The sequence below is a fragment of the Grammomys surdaster genome, unplaced genomic scaffold (assembly GCF_004785775.1).
Source record: "Grammomys surdaster isolate TR1022 unplaced genomic scaffold, NIH_TR_1.0 193, whole genome shotgun sequence".
Classification (NCBI taxonomy): domain Eukaryota; kingdom Metazoa; phylum Chordata; class Mammalia; order Rodentia; family Muridae; genus Grammomys; species Grammomys surdaster.
This window is the reverse complement of record NW_021604638.1, coordinates 12,047,187-12,069,964: the sequence shown is the minus strand read 5'-3', so window position 1 is coordinate 12,069,964 and position 22,778 is coordinate 12,047,187. Positions and strand designations below refer to the sequence as shown.

The 22,778-nt window shown below is 47.7% G+C and overlaps 1 long non-coding RNA gene across 1 annotated transcript; it reads left to right on the top strand.

Annotated features, from left to right (window-relative positions):
• Nucleotides 1-1,832: 1,832 nt before the first annotated feature.
• LOC114622935 lies at nt 1,833-15,415 on the top strand. Its single transcript, XR_003711698.1, has 4 exons — nt 1,833-2,101; nt 2,397-2,472; nt 7,097-7,372; nt 14,103-15,415. It is a non-coding gene; the product is annotated as an uncharacterized LOC114622935 (long non-coding RNA).
• The last annotated feature ends 7,363 nt before the right edge of the window (nt 15,416-22,778 follow it).

Sequence of the window (22,778 nt, the reverse complement as noted above, 5' to 3'; positions counted from 1 at the left end):
GTTTCTGCTGCGGGAACGTGAGTACTATTAACGTGTGGATACCCCGCCAAGCCATAAGAGACAATAAAAATCAGAATCATAAGTCATACTCGGATCCCCAGGACTGCCCCAAGCATCCTCCTGCCAGCTTCCTGACACAGCACACGTAAGGCAGACCCCAAAGAGAAACCAGAGCCTTGAAGCATCTTCAGAATGATGCTGCGGCCGCCTCTTTACTCCCTCCTTGTCCCAGCCTTTCTGCTTCAGACACCTCAAAAAGAGTGTCTTCCTTGCTCAACTTCCCTGGCACGAAACCAAGCTGTCCCTTCCCATACATCCTGTGTCCAGTTTCCATTTTAACATCGAGTCAGGGAAGAAAACCTAAGACATTTCTAAAGGAATGTCACTCCAGCAGTTCTTCATCTCCAAAGCAGCCTGTTTAGAGACTTCCAGCAGACTCGCTGCCTTTCTTTCCCTTTCTTCCTCCCCTGATTTCTTATGTGAACACAGCTGTTGCTTAGCAATCCAAAAGCAGCCCTTTCCTAAGTCCTGCTGACATGCCTCAATGTGCCCTCCGACTCCGCGACATGAGCTCAGTGTAGTCACTCCAAAACCGAAGGTGCTAAGAAACTTCGAGGTGATTTTGAACTTGTAGGTATCCCTCCCGACCTCTCCCTCTCTCTTTGAGGGACTCCCGGATGGAAGCCCTACCAGTGGGGTTTTAGTGATGAGAGTGACCCTCGGTAGTGGTCTCCTCAGCTCAATTCGCCACTAAGAAGACACTAGACACACTCGGGGGAACTAGCTACCTGCCTACGGGCAAGCCTAAAGACGAGTGTCCCGAAGTTTTCAGAAGCCCACTGATCAAAGCCACGGCACTTAAAGGGCCTTAGCAGGATACTCATTACTCTGGACAGAGCCAGGAGGTGAGGTGAGGGCTTAGCTGTGTGGGTCAGTCACAGGAACACTCCCGTGGGAACCCCCACCGGCTAAGGGCTGGCTACGGGGAGCGGCGTGTTTAGAACAACACTGGATGATCTTCAGTGTCTCCCAGGAGAAAGGAAAAGCCACCGCCCTGGCAGCCTGGGCCTGCTAGGGACCTGTGCTCCCCTCTCCAAGAGCGCGCAGCCCAGGAAGCTGCCCGGGTGACAGTGCTCCGCGCCGGGCGAGAAGCGGCGCCTCCTCCTGCCACCCCGAAACACTCGAGTGACAGGTTCCGACAAGTGGGAGGCAGCAAGTGGAAATATTCGCAACAGCCGCGGAAAGTTACTCCCGCCCGGGGGTGGGGGGAAAAGGGAGGAAAGTAAGGCGACGAGGAGCCATGGGGGGACCTGGCGCAGGACTGGGCTCGCCTGGACGCAGCAGCTGCGTCCGGAGGCTGGGATGGGACTCCCACCGGGTCCCGGCATCCCCTGGCCATCGGATCCAACTTTCTCCTTCCAGGCTTGAGGAGAGCGAGGGGGTCTGGGGAGCCCGACGGGCGCACTCACCTGCGGCGCTCTGCGCTCCGGCGCCGGGCAACGGCGGCCGCTGCAGCCCCAGGAGCAGGAGCCGGAGCAGGCAGAGGGCGAGCGCGCCGAGGCTCCCCATCCGGGCGGCGGGCGGCTCAGCCCCTTCCCGAGGGCGCCGGGGCCGGGACTCGGGCGGGCGCGGGGCGGCCCCGCATCGCCAGCGCGGCTGCAGGCAGTGCGCGCCGCTGGGCTCCCGGGGCTGGCTCCTCTCCGGCTGCGGGAGCCGGCGCCGCTGCGCTCCGAGCCCAGGCGCGGCGCGAACTGAGGCGCGAGGCTGGGCGGGGGCGGGACGCGGGGGCCGGGGGGCGGTGTCCCCAGAGTCCTAACGCCGCCGCCGTCGCCGCCGCCCGCCCGGGCGCTCCGCCTCGGCCACGCACACCCTCGCGCGCACGCCCGCCCGCCCGCGCCTGGTACACGCCCGCGGCTGCCACTCGCGGGCTCCCCCCCCCACGCACCCTCTCCCCGGGCTGGCCGGCTCGGGGCCGCTCGCGCACTCAAGCGCGTACACACATCGCTCTTGCACCCACAGGATCTGCGGGGTATTCGCCTCTTCGCCCCGCGCCACACCACCCAGCGGAGCATCCTCTTCAGGCTACCCTGCGGGGGCGCAGGTACAAGGCGATGGGGGAGGAGAGAAACCTGGAGCAGCCTTTGAAGTAAGGGTGGGAGAACAGGTGACTGGGGTGGGGGGGGGGCGGGGGGGCCGGGGGGGGGGGGGGGGCCGATCAACTCTGGACGCTGCTGGGCTGTGAATTGCGGGAGGGGGATGCTTCTTCGCAAAGCTGGGGACAGCTGTTGAAGAGTCTCCTGCACACCCTAAAATTCTCTCGTATACTCATATTCTCCCTTTCTCTTTCCTTCTCTCTCCCTTTCCCTCCCGCTCGTCCCTCATCCCCTTTCATCTAGTCAGCGGTCCAGCACACCCCACCTTAATCTCAGCACATCTCTTTCTCTTGTCCCTAACCCCGCCCTACACACACAGGTGTGGGGATCTCTCCCCCTCTCTAGCTGCCTCCCTGTTCTCCCTTTCTTAAGAGATAAAATCATATAGCTTTTCTCCCTTTTTCTTCCTCGTCTGAACAAAGACCGGGTTGGGGCTGAAGGCCTAAAGACAGAGATCACTGGGCAGAGCCTGTCACAGCCCACAGGCCTGGGCTCAGGGATCTCATGGAAGAGACTGCCACCAGGGGAGGGATGTGTGCTTTGTATATAATGGCCATGGATTAGGACACCCAAAGATGCTGAAGGGATTCCTACTTTGTAAACACTTTGCTCCCTGCCCAAAGCCCTCCTCCAGTTTAACTAAATGCTCCAGGTTCCCATTCCACTCCCTTGTTTGAGTCCCAGAGGACTGAATCGGACAGACCATTAGGAATCATACATCCAGGGTCTCCAAAAGTGGGGCACCAGGGGCTCTGGATTGGAGTTGCTTTGGCAGAGAATGTACAGAGACTCAAGGGTACCCCAGGTCTGCCGAGGTGGACATTTAGATTGAACACAAGCCCGTTTATTTCTCCCAGCCCACACTTTTAATTCCAGGCAAATGCTTCCACCTGGCTCTGAACTACCTACAACCACCTCCACAGCATCCACTTTCCTCAAGATAAACATAGGGTCCAGCCCATTCCATGACCAGCGCCTCCCACGATTACCTGTCAAAGCACTCTCCCAGGGAAGAGAACCCCTCCCCCAAAAAATCCTGCTGCTTAGCCCTCACTCCAGGGAATAGGGTTTGTGGTCTTTGTGGAGAGTCTGGAAGTTAGACCTTTTGCAAGCTACCTTGGAGGTCGTTAAAATTTTTACTAATATTGACAGTGCCCTTGACTGGGCGTCATAGCCTTGGCTGTTCTCTGGTGACACAGGATGATTGCCCCCCTGGGAACAATAGGAATAGAAGATCCCTTCAGCTCAGAGCTAAACTACCCACTGTTTGATCCCTCCTACCTCTCCAGACCTAGCGTTAAGTGAGTTAGATTGCAGCCTCTGAGAAGAAATCTGACTCCAGCCCACAGCTTGAGTGTCCTGGCTGATGGGAGACTGGGGTCGGGGAGGCTCTGACCCAGGGGAGAAGTAGGAGGTCTCTAAGCCACTAAGCAGTTTTGTGTAACTTGTCAGGGCTCCCCTGAGCGCCTGCCAACCCATTCCCTCTCTCGGGGATTTTAAGTATAAAATGGTGGTTCTCGGACATCTTCTGTGTACACGCCATCCCTCAGCTCCAGAGCCCGTGCTACAGGATGCTGTATCTCTGTAGCAAAAGTTCCAAAATCCGAATGTGGATCGCACGGCCCCAAGGAAAATAATCCTGCTTCTCGGTGACTGACTAGCAGAATGTAACCTGATCACAGCACCAGGTCTTTCGTGCCCAGGTGCAGGGTCCCAAACCAGGGCCCTCTTGGTTTTGCCCGGGAGCTGTAGTTCTCAGACCCTGTGCTCCACCTACTGTTTGGTAAGCTTTGGCATCTAACCTAACTGCCACACTGCACCAGAGCTTTCCCCTCTGCCTGGAAGAAGCATCTCACATCACTTCCCGGGTATGAAACTCACTTAAGTTTCTCTCTGAGACATTTGGTTATCAAACCTGTTGTCAAGGCCCCCTATGTGTATCAACTATGAGATGCTATCTCTTCACTTGTCTGTCCTAGAAGACAGTTCCCACAATGCATCTGGACACTTCAGCCAGGGCTAAGGGCAAAAGAGCTTTAAGAAAGGAGGAGGGCAGGAGGGTGGGTCCCACAAGATCAGTAATGTCTTAAGTATCTTCTCAGAACCAGCTAGAACCAGCTTCTCAGAGGGCCAAGGTTCAGAGGGCTCTACGGTCAATTCCTTACTTTCTACATGAGAAGGTCAGAGAGGTGGGCTGGGGGTGAGGGGTAGCTGGCTAGAGAGGAGAAACGCCATTTGACTCCATGTGCCTGCCCAGTGGGAGTGAGCCTTCACCTTGGCTCCTAGCTCAGGGCAGACTCTGTACCAGTGCTAAATGAAGGTAAAGCCCAGGGGGTATCCTGTGATAGCTAGAGGGAGTGGTGCTCCATCTAGCATCCTCCTCCAGTGCTGCTCAACCAGCAGCGCCCTCTCTCTCTCTCTCTCTCTCTCTCTCTCTCTCTCTCTCTCTCTCTCTCTCTCTCTCTCTCATCCTCTGGGCCATTATTCCATTTACCCTGTGGGATGCTTGGCAAACCTTTAGAAGCCTCAGTTTTCCTATCTTGCACAGTGACTTCCCTTCCAACCCTAGTGGGGATCAACACAAGAGTATCCAGATGTGGTCACTTCAGATCTCTTTATCTGGGCAGTTTTCAAGGAAGTGGGAAACCTGGTGAACCCTCTTAACAGTGAGCAACACCTGCTGTGCTCACAGTGAGCATGGGTCCAAGAGGCCTAGGCTGCAGCCTGAGCAACAGGTGTGACCTATGCCCTCTGGGAGGAAGCATGCACAAAGAGGACAAGAAAGAACAGAGACAGGCCTCATCTCCAGACTCCTTCTGTCCCGGTGTTTCCCAGCCTGTCAGCGACCAGGAAAGGGCACCTCATTTACCTATGTAGAAAGGCCAGTGGTGTGGCCCTTGATTTACCCCCCATCTTATATATGAGGAAAAGGAGACTCAGAGAAAACAAAGGCCTGTGTGAAGAGATGCTCCGTGCCCCTTACATGCCGTGGGTAGCTGCACTCTTCTTTCTGGGACAAAGTATACACTTGCTTCGTAGCTTATAATTCATAATTTCAGTCTGTGTCTAGCAATACTTCAAGTGTTTAGAGGCCACGAATGGGGAGTAGCAGCCAAATGCCACAGCTATAAAAAACTCTACTAACATTGCCTATGCCCAAGGTTACCATGACTCTCCAAAATCTGACCCATTGTCTATAGTATAAAGTTTTATTGTGCCACAGCCATACATAGTTCTTGACACACTTCCTATGGACACTTTTCTATACAAACATCTGTTAACACTGTTGTAGAGCAGAGGGGACCAAACCATAGGCCATGACTCATATCCATCCCACTGCTTGATTTTGTTAATAAAACTTTATTAGTACACAGATTCATTCATTTGGAACATTATCATTGGCTGCTCCTAATTTGCATAAGGGGCAGCCATGCCATTAATGTCTTCATGGACAAAGTGTGCCCTTTTTTAGATAAAAGTCTCACAGGACAGACAACCACTGACCTAAAACTCACTTGGAAATAGGGTATCTAGACCAGTGTCTCTGTCTCTCTCTCTCTGTCTCTCTCTGTCTCTCTCTCTCTCTGTCTCTCTCTCTCTCTCTCTCTCTCTCTCTCTCTCTCTCTCTCTCCCTCTTTCCCTCCTATGAACAAGTTTTCAGGACCCACCTTAACCCTATGGAAATACTGGAGGTAGAGCCTGGGAATCTTTGCATTAAACAGCCTGCCAGGTGACTGATACATGCTGAGACTGGGAACCCATGTTATAACACACTCCTAAAGGAAGTGCCAGGAACTGGCATAGCTAAGACGTTCACGGGCTTTCATGGGTGATGGAAGACTTTGAAACAATGTCAGAAGTGAGGCCATAGGCTGCTTGCTCTTTCTGCAATGAAACCTCTGAAAGCCACAGGAGGGTGGGGCCAGCAGGCAGTGGGGCCTGGACATCCACGTGGGCATCTCTTGGCTGCCTGCTGGTCCCACCCTCCTGAGGAGCTGTCAGTGTATTCAGAGCTGCCTCCACACATAAATTCATGGACCAGCTGTCTCTTTTAATCTGGTTGCAAGATGAAACCATTAATAGATGTCAGACACATTGGCAATGATCTCTTCATTAATAATTTCCTCCTTTCTGAGGAAAAAAAATTAGTAACAAGCAACCATCAATAATTCAGAAATACAAGTTAACCTTTCTATTAGCAGAGTCACCGTGCACACAGTACAAACTCAGAGCCAGGAGTTCTGGCTTGAGTCGTGTTTTGATGGTAGGGATATTAATATGCATTAATGCTGTCTGTCAAGACCAAACATAAATAACCCAACTGCAACTTAGAACTCATAAGTATGCTTCAAGTGTGACCTTCTGACCCAGCCACTTGGTTCTGTAAAGGCATGGATCAGCCAATCATCTTGCTGTCTAAGAGAAGGCCTTTATGAGGAAATCCATTTTTAGCTGGAGGTCCCTATGATGCCCAGCTAACCCTGCTGCGCTGTGATCCTCTCCTGCCTAGGGTTCTTCCCCTTGAGACCAGGCAGCCTGAACTAAAAACGTTCAGACTTCTTTGTGAGGTTGGATGGGCTCCAGGTGAGCACTCCCAATTCCAGACACCTCCCTTCCTTTGTCTGCCAACCCCAGGCTAGCCCCACCTGGCTCCTTGGTGTATTTGAATGACCCCCTCCCCCAGGAGGTCTCAGCATCCTGCCTTCCTCACTCCTCCATTCACTCTCTGAGCTACCACAAACCAGACACTTTCCCTCTCCAAATCTGTTTCCCCATCTGTGAAATTGAAGTGATTATCCTCACCTCACTGAGCTGAAGTGAGATTAAGTAATGAATGTAAACACACCTAGCATAGGGTCTGGTCCACTCAAGAGATCATTCCCTGGCCTTTCTTCCTTCTTCAGGTCTGAGATTCACTATCTTACCCCAAACTTGACTCCTAGGCCAGCTCTCCTAGACACCTGGATGACAGCTTAGCATGAAGAGCCAGCTGCCTTCTCTTCGAGCCAAAACATCAGTACGTGGTCCAGACCATTGGCAAGTAGACCTGGGCATCCTGAATTTATAGCTCCGACTGCATCTCTGCATCTCGCCCAAGGGGAGTCTATGAAGCAGCTGTTTCTCTTAATTAAAAAGGAAACGCAGAGAAGAGCCATGGAGGCATGCCACTCACATTCGCCTGGACACTGCTGGACAGTGGGGGATGTCCCCACCCACAGGTGACCCCATCCTCAGCTCAGGCTGAGAGACCACAAAACACAGTGGGGACAGGGTAGTGTTCATGCCTGGGTCTTGCTTCCAACCAAATGGCTTTTCTGATAAAATTAGGGAGAAAAAGCCACAGTTCACATGGCAGCCTGGTACCCCAGAGTTGGATATACATCTATTTATTGATTAACTATTGGATGTTTTGATTTTTTTTTCTAAGACAGTTTCTCTGTGTAGCCCTGGCTGTCCTGGAACTCACTCTGTAGATCAGGCTGGCTTGAACTCGAGAGATCTGCCTGCCTCTGCCGCCTGAGTTCTGGGATTAAAGGTATGCTCCACCACTACCTGGCAACGTACCTTTTCAGAGCCTGAAAGTCTCTCAAGATTCTCAGCCCATCTACAAGCCCCTGATTACAAATCTGGATTCCAGAAGGTTCTAGATAGGGATAGAACTCATCACAATAAAAACCTGAACCGGTTACTCCTATCTGTCCACTGAACTCCACCTTAGCTCCTGGTTGCTTCTGTTTGAATCCTGCCCAACACTTTTCACAACCATGATGGAAGTTTAGAAGACATTCCACAAGTGGTCACTCACGAGCTTAGAAACCACACTACAACCCTGCTCTCTACAGCATGAAGTCCACAACCCTAACAACAGCCAACTGGACCCTCCAGTGGCTGGGCACCCTGCCTGAACCCTCCCCTCCCTAACAGCCTCGCCCCAGGGAAGTCTTTGTCAAATAGAGACAGGATAGTACTTGGGGTACTGGAATAGCCTAGGAAAATGCTCAGAGACCTGAGAGAGTAAGTATTCAACGTTCCAGGATATACTGAAGGCTTTTCCTGATGCTTGTCTATGCCTCAGTTTTATTTGTTCTATCTCTTGTTCAAACACATCCTTTACTCCAAGCTGCACAAGACAGATTCCCATCACCTCCCTCTGGGCCTTTTTGTGTACAGCCCACTCTTTCTGGTATGCCAGAATCTAATTCCTTATCTGGGCATCCAACCCCTTCAAGGATCAATGTGGGGCATTGTCCATGGGCTAGGCTGTCTTAATTTCCCTTCATTTCATGTGCAGGTCTCCCATTTCTATAATATGTGAGAATGCTAGGATGTGTCTCTCACACCCTGGAGTCTCCAACGCCAAGCCCCAACTAACACTCAGTAAGTGTTGCTGATGACCACAGCCAAGTTTACCAGCCAAGATCAAATATACTTAGGATGTTATTCGCAATAAGAGTATCCGTGCCCATTTATAGATCTGCGAGGAAGCCAACTCATCAGAAAGAACACATAGTCAGAGTCTTAGGTATACACAATGAGAAGTTCCAGGGTGACACGTTCCAGATGCCCCAAATCCTAGGAAACAAAGTGCTCTTGGTAATAATTCAGTCACCTCATGATCACAAACCCAGGACTCCAGGGAAAAGTCTGGATGTTTGTCCTATGTGTCAGACTGGGCCCAGGGAAAGGGAAAGGACACAAGAGGATGGCTCTGCTGTTCAGGTTGACACTGACCCAGCAAAGATTTTACTGCAGTCATCTTGCCAGAAGCACCTCACAGAAAACAGCTGTGATAAAGGGCTCAGAGCCTTTGGTAGCCTGCCTTGCCATGATGCAGCGTCTTCTCCCAGTGTGGAGTTTTTCTCTTCCTTCCCCCATCCACCCTTTTATTTCTCTTCTTTCCTCTCTGTGTCTTAGCACTCCTTCTCTGTGTGAGTAGTTAGAATATGGACAATGGGCTCTGTGAATACAGTCTTCACAGATTGGTACCCTCAGCACGAAATGAGACTGCCAAGAATTGGAAAGATGTCTCTGGTGGTGGAAGACCTGAGTTCCATGTTCAGAATCCACACTTGGAAAAGCAAAGACAGGTGTAGGGGCTGGCACAAAGGCTCAGTGGGGAAAGGCACTTGCCTGGCAAGGCCAGAGACCTGAATTTGATCTGAAGAATCCATAGAAAGGTGGAAAAAGCTGACTCCACACAAATTTGTCCTCATGTGTTGTGGTATGTGTTCAAGTGTGTTCAAGCACACACATGTGCATAATAATAATAATAATAATAATAATATAAATTAAAATAACTAAAAATAAAATGAAAATGCCAGAGAAGTGACAAAACGTTCTTGTAATCACAGCACTGGAGGCAAAACCGTGGATCCCTAAAGCTAATTGAGCAGTCAGCCTAGCCTCCTTGATGAGTTTCCAGGCCAGTGGGAGACTGTAACAACAACAAAATTGTGGACAGCATCAGGGGAACAACACCTATACAACACACACACACACACACACACACACACACACTGTGAGACTTCATGAACCACTCTCTCAAACTCTATCCAATAAACTGACCCAACAAAGACACTAATTGGCTGATTTGGTTCACACTCTACTTCCTAAACAGATGAATTTGCCAAGAGAGGGGGGAGGGCACACTATAATCAGCCAGCCTAAGTAATTATCCACAGCCAGGTACCATAGACAGCCTCCATAGTGACTAAGCCCACAAGACTGACCAGAGCAGGGAGGATATTTTTCTTCAAGCATCCCAAGACAGTCTGGTACCATAGTCCATAGTCCATTTACCTTACAAGTCATAAACCCCTGTAGTATGTGGTGAAAATATGTAAACAGTTAGCCAAGGTCTGCACCCTCTTTCTCCTCTTCTCCACTTAACATTCACCCCAAACTCCATATCTGTGAAGACTGTATGATTTCTACACAGCCTTCCTCCCTCTCTACCTAAAGCATGGATGCTCTCTTTTCAAAACGGCTTTCAACCAGCCAGAAACTCCACAGCGAACTCAATAGAATAAATACGATTCTTATGTTCCAGGAAACAATTTTTTTCCTTAAGAACTATCTTATTGTGCTACATAGAAATACATTTCACCCAGAATGCTGGCAGTGAATCTATCACCTGTCCATGTGACCCAGCTAAGAGAAAGGTGGAGAACTCTCAAGCACATAGAGATGGCTAACTAGTATCACAGGTCAGGATCCACACATTTAGTCAAGTCATTCTCCTGTCACAAAGACTGTTGACAAATCATTATTCGAAAAGCTTTAAAAAATGGCAATAACTGAAGACGACTGGTTGAAATTGAGGTGAAGAACTGAGGTTGTAAACTTGGCATATAAAAACACACAACAACCTGCCACCTGGAAACACAGAGACGAGCTGCCTTAGCTGCAAGCCTGTCCCAGAGTGGCACACTCAGTGTCTGGCTTGTCAGGGTAGGGTATCCTGTGCTCTGAGTAGAGGACTGAACTTTGCAGGGATCTGTAACATTCCGTTACAGGAAATGCTGTAATCACTCTCTGCCACTGAAGCCTAAAGATGAATAAACTCCAGGCTCTTTGTGTTGGTTCTGCTTCCACTCCTGAGCTGTTGGTAGTCAGGAGTTTTTGTGTTCTTCTTCTGAGCCACGTGGTCTTTCCAAAATTCACCTACTATTCCCATTTACAGGTGAGGGAACTGAGGCACAAGACATTCAATAGATAGGGGCTGATGCTGGTTTTAAGATCCTGTACCTTTAAGTCACTGAGATTGCATCTCCCAATCATGGGTCAGGCATGTCAGATCAGAAGGGATCTCAGAGCCCAAACATCTCAACCTCTTTTTCATTTTACAGACATTTCTAAAGAGCTCAGCAATATGCAAAACCAAATAGGATCCAACTTAGACAGCAGCCAGAACCTCTGCACTAAGTGGTGGGCACTCTTCTCCCCAGAGCAGGAGAATGTGCCCTCATAGCTTGGACTGATTTTATTTTTCCTCAGCCTTTGCTTGCTGGATGCCTCATCCCTCAGTGATGCACAGTGCTGTCCTCTGACCCAAATAACCATCATCTTTATAAGAACAGCAGTGTCTGCTTGCAGACATCCTCACAGCTGGGCTTGTGGGCTGCTGACATTCTCTCACTGAAGGAGGAGAGGGCAGAGTTACTGGACTCTCACTGGAGCTTCCGGCCCCTCCAACCATTTGTATGCAATTGAGCCTTAAGTACATGTGGCCTCAAAGCAGGCTAGAGACTAGGGGAAAGGGGCTCTCTATGCAGCCTTGGGGATCCATATCTATACTTCCCAATGCACCTTCTTTGGGATCACCACATTCCTGTGCATAACCCCTTACCTATGCTCTCTACAGAAGCCCAATAAACTTGTTTCCCACGGGGTGAAATTTGGTGGAATCATGCCCTGGGTTGTTGTCAGGACTTTAGGAGAAGAAGGTGGATATTGTTTGCCTCTCCCTTGGGGAAAGAATTTTAGCAATACTCACCTGCCCCCACAGACAACTGAGATGTACTCATGATCACAGAAAGCACCCAGTACCAAGAACAGGTCCCCAAATTGACAAGGGCCAATGCCACCCCAGGGCCTGGTGGAGTCAAAGTCTCTCCTTCTGGAGCCTGGATTTGAGAGAGACCAATCCATCTGTCTAACCCTTGTTTTCTGTGAGAAGGCCATCAGTGCTCCCACCAGTGTCTTAAAATGAAATGCATGGAACTGTGCAACCTCTTCACAGTCGCATGCCTGTATCCTGATAGGATCCCCCAAAACAATCAGCAATCGAGAAACATTAAATATTTCCTCACAGCTAATCATGAGCCCCGCCCCACCCCCTTCCCTTCCCTCCTCCAACTCTTCACACAGGAATTTATTTCCTATTTGAAAGCCAATCTCACTGGTTATTAGATATTCTCCCGGCTGTCACTATCAGTAAATTATTAAACAGCTGACCAAGCTTTGTTTTAAAATGATTCTCTTATGAAGCTCGGTGATATATTTGCCATGAATACTGAATGGCGCCCGGGTCTCTAAGGACACGGGAATTATTCCTATTTATACCTTTAGCAAAATGTGTAGCAGTTAGCAGCGAGGACTTGACTTGGATCACAGTGAGCAGAGATGTTCATCTCCCGTGGCTTGCTTCCTTCGTGATGATCCCGGCTGGGAGAAGCATGCTCGGCAGCGAGGCCATGTCTCGGGGCTGTGTGAAGACTTGCCGTCCTCATTCCTCACCTCCTTTCTTCACTTGCCACCCCGAGCCACACCTGTGGGAATCCTTGCCTGAGTCACACTTCAAGAAAAGAAACCTGAGCTGTAGGGATGGCTCAGTGGTTAAGAGCTCTTGCTGCTCTTCTAGAGGACCCAAGTTTGATTCTCAGCACTCAACCTTGCATCCTCCTGTAACTCCAGCTCCAGGGAATTTGATGCCCTCTTCTGAGCCCACTGGGCACAAACGTACTCAATACACAGACACACACACACATACACAGATACACTCAATCACAGACACATACACACTCATACACTTATACTTGTACACACAAACATGTACACAGGCACATACTCAGACACACTCAATCACAGACACATACACACTCATACACTTACACACAAGCACGCGCACACACACATTCTTAAAAGAAAAGTCTGGTTGAGAGCAGGAAGACACCATGTCTGTATAAGTTTGTCCAGCTATGGATTGGAAGTCACCAAGGACTCTGTAATGAGGCAAACAGGACCTGACATCAAGTCAGTGCTCAGGACTAGGGGCTTCTTGTTCCCATTGACCGCTACATTCATGCAGATTCACTGTGTTGTGAGCAACAGAGGAAAAACAGAGCCAAAGAGGAAATATATTGGCTTCTCTCACCAAACAGCAGTTGATGAGTGAAAATCTAACCGTGGAAAATAGACGTGCTTCAGATCCTTACAACAGAGGCCATTCAGTGCTGGAAAGTAGGTATGCAGATGATGAGGGAGGTGAGAGAGGGGCAGGGGGCACTGGCAGGTAACCCAGACATGCCAGGGGGAAAGCAGTTAAGAAGGCAGGTCTGGGAGACCAGGAAGGTATTAAGGCATCAAAACCAACACCTGGCCAGCTGTGGCCAGGAGAAGCTGGAATCAACAGGGCTACCCCTGTGCAGCTGGAGAAATCACCCAGAGCAGAAACAACAAGGGGTGATATTCTTGCTTCTCCCCTCCCTTGCCCCTCTGCATCCAACAAGGGTCTTCCATTGGCCAAAGCACTAGAAGCCAGCTAAGACAGCAGTCTGGGAAAAGTCAGCAGCTGGGGACAGTCTCTCTGCATATGGAGCCAAGCAGGAAAAAGGAGAAAGCATGGGATTGAAGATAGATAGGTCTGTCACCAAGCCAAACCCAAAGGGCAGTGGAAAAGCCAGCCTTGGAAACCAGTTGGCCTTAATGGGGCTCTGCCTCTGCTCTATTCATTAGCTGAGTCTTCCAGCTCTGCCAAGGCACAGAGTGCATGGCTGAGGGCATCCATCCATCCTCCCAATTCCAAAACCACACTTTCCTCCTCCACCATCACCAGGAAGAATCCCAGTTGATCATATGGCCATCCCTTGAATCAAAGCTGAGTGATGGGCCACCAGGATTTGCCTACCTTGAGCATGTGCTCATCCGAGTGGCCACGGAGCTTAAATTTGTTCTGAGAATCAAGGGAAAATTGCAGGGAGAACGGGGCATGAGTTCTTTCCCCCAAACAGAGTGAGTCTGTTCTACCTGAGAAATCACTGAGAGATTAGGAGAATGTGGTAGCCATTATTCCTGCATAGTGAATATTTTCAGCTCCTTTTCCAGGGACACTTGCCTATCCCCTTGACATGACCCAGGAGATTTCTTTGACCAGCAAACCCTGCCAGATGGAAGCTTTGTAAGCATCGATCGGTCATCCCTGTCTTTGCTTTTGCCATGTTTCACCAGGAGCTGTCCCATCAGCCTCAGCCCCAGAATGAGAAAGACTTTGTGGGCTCCCTGCCAATCCCAAGTAGCCATGTGGTAGGATCCGATAAATAAACAAACCTTTGTGCTTTAAGCCACAACAGTTTAGGAGTCCTTTGTTACTGCAGCATAACCTGGATTATCCTGACTGGTTCTGTGAGAAAGATACTCAAAACAGTGACTGTTGAGCTGAATACCAAGGCATCTGTCAATCTAAGCAGCCCTAAATACTCATGTCAAACAGCCATATATTAGTAGAAGCCAGAGGAAGAAATTAGACATTGCTTGTTATTCTCGGTGTCATCAATGGCTAAGTCACCATTCCTATCTTCCTCACAGCACTGTTTTTGCCCAGCTTGATAATGATAGCTGTAGTTAAAAACTACCATTCATTGATCATTTGTCATATGTCGCACACCATATAAAGTATTTACAATTCTACGTGAGAGGCATTCTTATCCTCAGATTTCAGACGTGAAAACTAAAACCCAGAGTGAGAATCTTAACACGCCCAAAGCCACATAGTATCCTGTTCCAGAGCAAAGGTTCTTAACTACTATCCTTCAGACCATCCCACAAACATCTTCCCACGTAAGACAACCTGCCCCCACTGGGTCACACTGGCCTCATTCTTTCCCCAGATACTCTGGTCAGCCCTGCCCCTGATCACAAGGGATTTAAGAGGCCTTGGTTGGAGGATACTGGGACAGTATCCTGTTAGATCAGTCTGATCAATGATCCCATGAAGGCTCTGAATATCTAAACACTGTTTTCTGGGCCCTTCTGATCTTACTCTTAGCTAGTTTCCTAGTCTAAAAACAGAGCCCTGTCTCACTTTAATGCAGTGATTCTCAACCTTCCTAATGCTGCAACCCTTTAATACAGTTCCTCATGCTGTGGTGACCCTCAACCATAAAATAATCTCGTTACTATTTCACAACTGTAATTTTGCTACTGTTCTGAACCACAATGTAAATATTTTTGGAGAGAGAGGTTGGCTAGAGGGGTCATGACCCTAGGTTGAGAGCCTCTGCTCTAGTGCCTGAGTTCCTACTTCAGTGCTAGCTAATGCTAGGCTTTATCCTGTAGTCGACTTCTGGGTCTGACTTATTACCCACTCCAGCTGTAGCTACTTTGGCCCCTACCACAGCCAACCAGATTTACCTCTGATGGATTTCCTGTGTACTTGGTAGTGTTTTATCAACTTGACACAAGCTGGAGTCATTTCAGAAGAGGGAAGCTCAACTGAGAAGATGCCACCAGCCAACTGGCCTGTGAACTGAAGTATTTTCTTGAGAATTTTTGTTTATTTTTATTTATTTGTTCATTTATTTATTTACTAACTTTGGTGGGTCTCGCTGTATAGCCCAGGCTGGTCCTGAAATTGACAATACTCCTGCCTCAGTTTCCTGAGTGTTGAGATTATAGTCTACCATACTAACTTAACACACACCATGCTCTCTCTCTCATCAGTATTAAAGGATCAGAATGGACTGTACGGAGTATACCACAGAATTCTGGAACTCTGTCAGAAAATTATATTCTACGTGTGTGCACACATGTGTGAACATGAGTACATACTAGTGCCCAAAGAGGCTGAAGTTACAGGTGTTTGTGAACTGCCAGACTTGGGTGCTAGAATTCAAGTCCCTTAAAGGAATAACATGTGCTCTTAACTCTAGAATTTGACATTCTTGGCATGAAAGTGCTGTACATCTTTGAATGAGCAAGTCACACAGAGGATAGGCAATGAGAATAGAGAATATATATGGTCTTAGACACTGTTCTAGTGCTGCTAAGAAGACACCATGACCAAGGCAATTCTTATAAAAGAAAAAATTTAATTGGTATTTGCCTTCAGTTTCAGAGGCTTAGTCCATTATCATCATGGCGGAGAGTATGGCTCCGCAGGAGTAGCTGGGAGCTGCATCCTGATCCACTGGCCAAGAGAGAGGGACTGGACCTGGCATGGGCCTTTGAAACTTCAAAGTCCACCATAGTTGGATATATTTCTTCCAACAAGGATACTCCTCCTAATCCTTCTAATACTTTTCAAAGAGTGTAATTCCCTGATGACTGATCATTCAAATAGGTTAGCCTATGGGGGCCATTCTTATTTAAACCACCATATATAGTATTATAGAACTTTCTCAGTTGCCCTGTTTCTACACTCACAGCTCCAAGAACTCTGCTTTCTTGACCTTGCTCTGTCCTGAGCATTTACTGTCTGTTAGTAGAGATGGGCTATACTTCCACATTGTGCATGGAGATCTCTGTGAGTTCAAGGCTAGCCTGGTCTACAGAGGGAGTTTCAGGACACCCAAGAGTACACAGTGAGACCATATCTCAAAAGGAAAAGTTAAGAAAGTCCAGACCAAGTGGAGAGCCACAGCTGAGATCACTAGGTAGCCAATGTGTGAGCTGTTCCAACTGTATAAAGTATATTTGGAAATAAGCTGGCCCTTATTTGATTGACAGTGGTTAGGATTGTCTTTAACAAACTCACAACTACAAGCTATTAATTCCCATGATCAAGTCCTACCACAGAATTTGATTCCTTTGTACCTGGCAGAGGATGGAGGGAAATCCTACTGAAAGACCTGGGAACACTCACACACATACTTTAGCAACACTGGCAGCTCTCTGACTTTCCCAGCTTTGAGACTCTGTATTACAATACACACACACATACACACACACACACACACACACACACACACATATGCACACATGTATGCACACACAAAAGCTAGGACATAGGAAATCTAAGTGACTTTGTCATGCTAGAACTAGACCCACCCATACACCCCCATGATCCTTCTGTTGCATTTTGCTTCCTGGAACTATCCACCAGGATTCCATGAAACCATGTGAATCCAACATCAAGTCACAGCAAGGGTGCCTGGAGCTGGAGAAACAAGTGGCATTTGGGAAATGCAAACACTGTCATTACCTCTGCTCCCCAGGGGTACACCTGTGATCCTAGGATTTGGGAGGCTGAGGCAGCAAGATTGTGAGTTGGGGGTCAGCCTGGACAACATAGTGAGAACATGACTTACAAAAACTAAGAGAACCAGATGATCAATGGGGGAGATGGTCCCCAAAGCGCCAAAGAGCATACTCCAGTTCCAACAAGTCAATCCAATATTTTAATTAATGATCACATTTACAGATGACTCTGGAAGCCAGGAATAAAACACAATCTATCCACCCATTAGAAGAGAGAAGATTCTATAAAGATTTGGGGCCATTCAACTTCAAAGGTCCTGGCTGCATAACAATCACTCCATCCTCAACTTCTGCACCAGGCAAGCCTCGAGTGGAAACATTTTCTATCATCAGGAAAGTATTCTGTTCAGTGGAATCCATTTCTCGATAAGGCGGTAATTACTGGAACAATTTTAGTAGGTACAAAAGCATTTTTAACGGTTTTAATTATTCAAAAGCCTGACTAATTATCTAGTCCATGGATCAGAGGCCAAAGGGGGATAAACCGTATGAAAATGGTTACCATGGCAGGGAGAAAGGAGAATTCAGTCAGCTTCAAACGGGAAGCTACCCTGTGACTTTGTAGTGAGGACTCTGTCCTGATGTGTTTGCTGAGGATGGACTCTGGCCTGGATCTTAGGAGACATGGATTCTGATGCATCTTTGACCTTCATTCTAGACCAATGGTATTAACGACCATCAGTATTTAAGGATAGGAATGGACTGTAGGTGGGGGAAACATATGCCTCTGAAACTCTGTCAGGAGCTGACATTCTATAATTCTGTAGTATTCTAAGTATGTGTGAGCGCATGTATGTACTCATATGCATGTATGCGTGCATATGTGAATGTGTGAGTGTGCATATGTATGCATGCACTCACATACATGAATGCTAGAGAGGCTAAAGTTACAGGTATTTGTGAGCTGCCAGACCTGGGTGCTAGAACTCAGGTGCTTTGGAGAAATAACACATGTTTTCTCCAGCCCAAGGACTATCTTAAACTATAAACTTCATCGATTTTTTTTCCTGCCCTGGGGACAATGAAAACCAGAAGTTGTTCATGAAGTTGCAAAAGCACTGGTCATATTTGAAGTACAAAAAGGAGTTGAACAGACATGTAGGTTAACATGGGAGGTGACTGGCAGAGTGTGACAGGGCTTCTCTGGTAATGAGTATGTTCCTTTGCAGATGCCAACTTTGGGGTGAAGAAAAGCCATTCTCATTGCTTGATTATTTATGGAACACCTGATGTAACTGAGTGACTTTCTCATACTGGAACTAACTTCTGCCCACCCCACTCATACCGGAAGATCCACTGTCCTTCAGTTGTATTTTGCTTCCCAGGATGGAAGAAAGAATCTTGTGTGTTTTGGGGCCACCCAAGGGATTAGAAGGAAGGGTGATTAAATCTGACATGGGCGTAATTAGCCATAATACAGGGCAGACTGTGGCCCACCATGGAGGAACATAAAGCATTCCAGAAGTTACATAAGTGGTTGTTTTAGACTTAAGAAAACAAGGAAGGCCTGGAGACAGGAGGACCTCGAAAGGAAGAAGGCAGTTTCAAGTGAAGAGGAACTTGGAAGCTGAAGCAGCCAGGGTTTGCATAGCAATGCGGTGCTGCCTCTGTACTGTGTCCTCTGTCCAGTGCTAAGGACAAAGCCATGAGTCTCCATCTTACCCTGACCAAACTGTCCTCAGTGAGTGCAAAGTCAGGGCTAAGTGAAGAGAAGAGATGAGACAAGATGGTGTTGAATCCTGGTCGTCCACAAAGCCCCCGGGCCAGTCTGTTACAACAACATAGCATGACCAGGCTGACCTCCAGCACTGAATGAAAGGCCCATTCAGTGATGGCTTGTCTAAACAATAAGCAGATCTTTGTCACATCAGCCACAGGGTGACATTTCTTCTGATGGAAGCTATCAATACATCCGACATCCGATTCACGTTGATAGAATTACCTTCCATGAAACCACTCAGTCTTCTAGCTACCAGGATAGTACCAAGGTCTCAATGAGTTTCCATTGTCTCAAAGAAAAGACTTAAAAACGCAAAGAAAATCCAGCCTAGATTAAGTTATCGCAAAGAACAGTGGTCTTATCTCACTGCTGGTCCTGCTTTCTAAGGAGTTCTCATTTCTGTGCCAGAGGATGTTCTCCGTGTAGCAGCATAACAAGCTCACTTAATCTTAGCTGCCCAGAGATGCCCTCTGTGTGGCCCTTCCCCCGTGTCCACCTGTCAGCCCCTGCTTTGCTTTGCCTATGGGTTTTCTCTATCTTCCAGCATCCACCTTGCACGGCAATCCCTAAGTACCAGGCACTGAAACACCTCCTCTCTGCATACCCTTGCCCTGTTGCATAGGCACAGGTGTGCACTCACACACTAATTTCTAATGAAGGAAGCAGCCTTCAGCTAAGCATGGGTGGGGTCTTGTGAACAAACAACCTGCTCCAGTGTTGTGTGTCACTGAGGGGCACATAGAGTCTCACAGCTTCCTCAGCAGGAGTATGTTCCAGTCATGCAAGGCATTGCCTTGCTGACTGCTATACAGTTTAATGACTGTTCTCTTTCTGGTCTCCTTTCATGTGTCCTCTGTTCTGTCTTCATCTCCAAGATGACCATCTGCCTTTAAAATCCATGCTTTAAGGTCTTTGCCCCAAGGGAATCCAGAGCCAGATGCTGCCCTATTAGGGAGGAAGGTATTTATTGACACCCTTAGGTTAGACCAAGAAAGAAATGGAACCAGAGAAAGGTTGAATAAATTGTGGTAGATCACAGGGCTGGAAAGAGACAAACCTTGGAATCAAACTCGTGCTCTAAAGTCTGTGTGGGAAACCCACCATTCCTGGGAGAACCACACAACCACAGAGAGCTCTGGCTGCATTTCCCTGGCTCCAGGAGACAGATTACAGGGGTAGGTGGATGAATACATCCTTTCCCTTATTCATCTCCAGTCCCACCTTAGAGATTCCAGTGCATAATTCCAAAGAGTGCTTGAGCAGACATTTGATGTGATTTTCAATGCAGTGGCAGCCACAAGGTGATCCATCAGCCAGCTCTTTGACAGAGAATTGATCTCCAAGGTCAGGAAGTAAACCTCCTGTTTATGTAGGATGCACTTGGCATGTGCCCTCTGAGTAGCACACAGAAGATAAAGCCCAGTCAATGGCAGTCTTTGTCAGTGAGTTTGTTATGGCAAGAGGGGCATGTGAGGTGCTCCACTAGCACTCGGGATATTTGCCCTGTCTTTTCTGTTTTCATTCTTTTTTTTCTGTATTTTAAACTTTGCCTTTTCTTTCACATCTCCCAGACATCTTCTGACCCAAGCATCTTCAACCAACATCACAGAAGCAGAACGAATACTCACGTGGTTCTCTGACCATCCACCATGTTTTATTTCCAACTGATCTCTCTCTAAATTTCCTGCTCTGTTTCATGTCTATCTGAGTAGTTTCAGAACCACAGATTGGTGAAAACTGAGTTTCTCAGGACTTTCTTTCCTCTACACCAAGAGAAAGGTCTATTGTAGGAAATTGTCTGTGAGATTCATTGATTGTTGGCACTAATGAAAAGAAGAAGAAAAAAGAAAACTTTCTTCCCTTAAAGATATTTCAAAGATCTTAGATAATGATAGTAGAAAATAAACCCCAAAATGAGAAGAGCAAGATGCAAAAGTTTAATATCGGGCCTATTTTGCCATCCTAAAATCATACCCACTTTGCTTTTTGTAGTGAAATTTGAGCTGTTATGATGGGAACTGAGGGATGTGCCTATGTTTACCTAAAGAGTACAGTGTTTGCTCAATCCATTTCTTCACCGTGGCAAGGTTTGCTGTTCTTTGTTCATACCTCATACAAATCAAAATCAGACTTCTGTCTTCTTCCTGCCTTTCATGTTGACAAACAGATACAATTAGGTTTTTTTAAAGCTAGAATGGAAGGAAGAAAAAGAGGACAAAGAGAGAGAGAGATAGAGGGAAGGAGGAAAGAATAAAAGAAGAGGAACAATTGCCCACAGAGGAGGGTCTCTGGGATCCCCAACTTGAACTGCACCATTGGCCATCAGTGATTCAAAATGCAACAGTCAGGCTGAATATAGATGGCTCAGCGGTTAAGAGCACTGACTGCTCTTACAGAGGTCCTGAGTTCAATTCCCAGCAACCATATGGTGGCTCACAACCATCTGTAATGGGGTCTGATGCCTTCTTCTGGTGTGTCTGAAGACAGCTATAGTGTGCTCATATAAATAAAATAAATAAATAAATCTTTTTTAAAAATCGCAACAGTCATCCAATGCCTCAAAGGCATCTGAGCCAATCACTTGTGTAATGACTTATCCTAGGCCATGCCCATCTTCCTCTTCCCAGCATCCCAGCCAACTGAACACTGGTGAGTGTACTTCATCCATCACTATATCCTGGAGTTCTGATACATGAAACCTAGATTCTGAGAGGCCCAGAGGCAAGTCCTGTACTATATTCTCCAAAAAAGGCTGGTCTGTGCTGTATAACAACCCCAGATCACAGAGGCTCTGAACAGCAGAAATGCATGTCCTATTGATGCCACTTGCCTGCTATAAAAATAGTAAGATCTCTGCCTCAAGGTGTCCTCACTCTGGGACCAAAGCTACCAGAGGCTCCACCTCTGCTCTCCCATGACCACTAAAACAGAAAAGGGGTCTCTGAAGAGTCACACAACGGCCCCTAAAGATTTCTCACCTGGAAGTGACACAGGCCACTCATGTCTCATTAGCCACACAAGCCTCAGTGTTAACTTAGTTCAAGGAGGGAGAACCACCTGTGGTTCAGAAGAGGGAACCGTCGAAATGTCAAGTGGTCAGAGGTGCCAACCAGCATGTTCCTTGACACAGAGGAGCATGCCATCTTTCAAAGATGCCAATGGCAAATAAGTAAGAACTTAGTAATCCCCTTGCAGAAGAATAAATTAAATGCCAAAAATTTAAAGACATAAAACAAGGTTCACCTAGGGAGCTGAACCTTTTAAAATGAGCACAATTTGTCAGATAAGAACACTGAGAATAGCAGAGACTCAAACATTGAATAAGACCTAGCCTAGCATTGGGGTACAGACTTGAAAAGTGGCAGTTAAAGATCAAGAAGACATGAGTTAGGTTAAGGAGATGCCTCACAGAAGCCTGCTAGCCTGCACTCAGCATCCAAGAATATAGGCACCTGTGGTCCTAGCACTCTTGTAGGAGATGGGAGACAGAGGCTGGAGACTCCTAAAGCTCACAGCCCAACTAGCCTGGCTTACACAGAGGCAACGTGACTCTCTCTCTCAAACAAGGTAGAAAAGTGAAAACTAATATCCAAAGGTTGCTCTATGACCTCCACATGTGTGCGGTGGCATGTGCATGTCACACACACACATACACACATACACACACATACACCAAAATTTAAGAAAAAGGAGGAGAGGCGGTGGTGGTGGTGGTAGCAAAGAAGGCAAAAGAGAAAACAAGTCAAGCATAGAGGCTTACAGCTTTGATCCAGCACTCAGAAGTAGAGGCAGATGGATCTCTGTGAGTTCAAGGCCAGGCTAACCTGATCTACATAGTAAGATCCAGGCTAGTGCGAGCAACACAGTGAGACCCTGTTTTTGTTGTTGTCTTTCTTTTTTTCCAGAGACCCCTCTCAAACAAGGTAGAA